Genomic DNA, 3,866 nt, shown 5'->3' with positions numbered 1-3,866 from the left:
CAAGAAAACATTTTATTGCAATTCAATAACTTTAATGCACTTCCATATCTTTAGTAAGCCAAAAAACCTTTAAAGAAATACAATAACATCAAACATTTCAAAACACACTTTTAATAGAACAGCATGGAACAGAAGGTCATGGGGACACTTTGGGCTTGTTCTCCCACAGCCCTAAATCCTCCTGGGGAAAGTTGTTAGGAGCATGTTTCAGGCCATTTGGAGTCTATCGGTGCCTGTTTTGGAGACATTTAAATTTGATATTGAACTCTTTTAGTTTGAGCCTAGGCTCGTAAGCCCCAACACCACGTCAAGGTAGAGTTCACGTTGGGGTTGTTAACACAATGTGGTTTTGTCTAAGCAATGGGTCGGGTTAGGACTCGTTCCGGAAATCGAGTCCAAAGTCCTAACCGAGTGATTTCCAGAGCCATTTCACCCACTTGAAAGCCAGAAAAGTCATTTCTGATGGGCTATCGTGTTTCAGCATCCCATATAAGCCCTGGGAGTGGGGGGAAAAAAAAAAATTTTTTTGGATGAGTTTAGGCCCACGGTGTCGAGTAAAGGTATTAGGCCTTTGACCCATCTGTAGGGTCTGGCAACGAGGCCAATTTTTTTTTTTCAAAAATACGTTAAATACGGTTACCCTGAGCACCATGCATCCTTTTTTGTACACATACAACTTTCAGCCTGCAATAGGGCTCGCTCTTAAGTGAAGGAGTTAGGGTTAGCGGGTTAGGGAAATAGACTTCATTTCCGGAATTAGGCCTATTGACAGTATCCTATACCTGGAACGAGGCCTAACCTTTCAAAAACATTTAACACTACAAGTCCCAGCATTTTTCTGTCTACCTAGAAGACCCACATAGGGGCCGTTTGGCCCGACCGCTTTTCCCTTATGCACTCCTTTTGTTATGGTAATGAGGCTGTTAGTGGCAGTGTGTGGGGGGAGGGGGTCACCCTTCACACACTTCACACTTCAGTGGTGAATTCATGTTGGCTGCTTCTGTGAGAATGAGGAATAAAAACACATTCTATTCTAAAATGTGAACATGTGAATGTCCCATGTGACCATAACATTTATCCCCATGGCAATTAATCAATTGAACAAGATATGGGAGATACATACTACACTCATACTTGTGTTAATGTACAAATGATTCCTTTTAACATTTCTAGCATTGATTGATGCCTCTGACCAGTGGTCTGTATTTATTTACACGTTTTGCTATTTATTGTGTTGTGATGGGTTTTTTTATTGTATGTGTTTTTTGTCACTCTGCTGTGCTGTAAGACAAATTGCCTTTTTTAAGGACATTAAAGCTTTCAACTCAAGTCAAGACGAGTCATAACGACTCATGTGACTGCAACCAGACAATTGTTTGATGGATAAATACCTCAGTGCACATGGACTATCGCTTCAGTTCCCTCAAGAATTTTGTGGTGAAAGAAGCTCCTCTCCAAGGAACGAAGATGCAGAGATTCAACAGGCATTGGAAATGATCCTGGATGGAGCAAACCCTTGCGACAAGTTCAAGTGGCTCCAGCCGTGTGCCACTATCAGCCACATTTCCATAACAAAATGAGTGTCCAGAGGGGGGACTTGAGGCCAATTGGCCCTCTTGTGGGTTTTCTAGGTAAAAAGGCCAAATGGCCCCTCTCTGGGAAAAAAATCATGTCTCCAAAATAGGTAAGGTTAGCGGGTTAGGGAAATAGACTTGATTTCCGGAATTAGGCCTATTGACAGTATCCTATACCCGGAACGAGGCCTAACCTTTCACAAAAACATTTTTTTAAAAATCATGTCTCCAAAATAGGTAGACTCCAAATGGGCTGAAACCTGCTCCTAACACCTTCCCCTGGGAAGTTTTTTGGCAAGTGGGACTTGGGCAAATTTTCACTACCGGCCTTCCATTGAAATGAATGGGTTAGGGTTTGTTTTTGAATAACTCTGAAACTAAAGGTCCTACGGCTTCGCGGATGCGTCGGCCACGATCGGGGACCGCGACTTAGTGTGTGCGACGATTTTGAAGCCACGGGGACATTCGGGTAATTTTTCACGAATATTTTTACACTTTTTTTCTGACCTGTGACCTTTGGGTGTATCTCAGGACAGGAAGGTGCTAGAGACTCGGTTCCGAGTCAGGCGCGCTCGGCGCCCTCGATTTAGGGGGGGTAGACTTGATTCTGGGTCAATAGCACCTTTTCCTGATTTTTTTGTGAATATTTCCAACAATTTTTACGAGGCCTTTTGCCGAGTGCGTTTCGGGCCGCCGTTCCGGACAGGAAGGTCGTACGGACGTCAGACGAGTATCCCCCGTTTCGTCTCGCTTAGGGCTATCTACCGATAGGGGCGCGAGGCCCTAGCCCGAAAAGGCGGGCCGTGATTGGACGAAATCAAAATTCCAACCGGCAAGTCTAAGCAATGGGGTCGGGTTAGGACTCGTTCCGGAAATCAAGTCCAAAGTCCTAACCGAGTGATTTCCAGAGTCATTTCCCCCACTTGAAAGTCAGAAAAGTCATTTCTGATGGGCTATTGTGTTTCACCATCCCATATAAGCCCTGGGAGTGGGGAAAAAATAAAAATAAAAATTGGATGATTTTAGGCCCACGGTGTCGAGTAAGGGTATTAGGCCTTGGACGTAGGGTCTGGCGACGAGGCCGATTTTTTTTTTTCAAAAATCCATTAAATATGGTTACCCTGAGCCCCACGCATCCTCTTTGTACACATACACCTTTCAGCCTGCAAAAGGGCTGGCTCTGAAGTGAAGGAGTCAGGGTTAGCGGGTTAGGGAAATAGACTTCATTTCCGGAATTAGGCCTATTGACAGTATCCTATACCCGGAACGAGGCCTAACCTTTCAAAAACATTTTTTTAAAAATCATGTTGCAGTTGCAAAGAGAATTTACTACTAACGCAAACTTTACAGCACATCAGGGAAAAAAGGACAAAAAAGGCTACCGGTAAACCCACTGAACTTTTTTATATGCAAACGCTGCGCTCGCAGTAATCCGTGGGCATGACAAATGTTTGTTCCTTACCTGTGATTGGTTTAAACTTTCTTTCTCAGTGGTGTGTAGTAAAATATCTTCAGTTAAAGTGAACAAACTGCCTGTGAAAGGGCTAATGGTTAAAATGGTTCTTACTTTACAACTGGTTTTCTGTTCAGTTATATTTGTTCAGCAACATATTACCTGAATGATTACAAATTGTTAAAATATACTTAATTTACCTTATACATAAATATTTATATATTGTTGCCTAATTAACTTGGGTTTTGTTATAGAAAAACAAGCATTTATTCATACATGCTTTGTTGTAGAAAAACAGGCATTTATTCATACATTTATTTTATGTTTGTATGTTTAAAGGTTTTTAACCTTCTAGCTTCTACTTCTGATTCTGGTTCTATGTTTTGTTCTGGGAAAACCCACTACTACCACAATTATACTATAACGTCAGTTCCACTGAAAACCAATAAAATACAAGACGAGTGGAATGCTGTGTCCGAGTCCTTCCCTTTCAAGTGTGGGAAACCCTGATGCTCACATACACTTGACAGACCCTGTGTTTGACTTACATCTCTGTTGTTGTTGTGAAAAGTAGTGTGGGGGAAGGGCATCAGCAGCAGAGAGCTTCTGTGTGGGTGGGGAGGGGCAATAGCAGCAGAGAGCTTCTTCTAAGAGCATTTCTTTGACAAGACCCAGACTGGATTTTCCAAAAAAACACCTTGGCGGCGTGGCTTAGGGTCCTAAGGCGTGTCCCAGCACGTCAAAATTGAGTTTGGACCAGGATAGGACATTGGACTTCAATACCAGAATTAGGCCTATTGACAGTATCCTATACCCGGAACGAGGCCTAACCGTTCAAA

Source organism: Neoarius graeffei, chromosome 3 (assembly GCF_027579695.1).
Source record: "Neoarius graeffei isolate fNeoGra1 chromosome 3, fNeoGra1.pri, whole genome shotgun sequence".
Lineage (NCBI taxonomy): Eukaryota > Metazoa > Chordata > Actinopteri > Siluriformes > Ariidae > Neoarius > Neoarius graeffei.
This window is presented reverse-complemented; position numbering follows the sequence as displayed.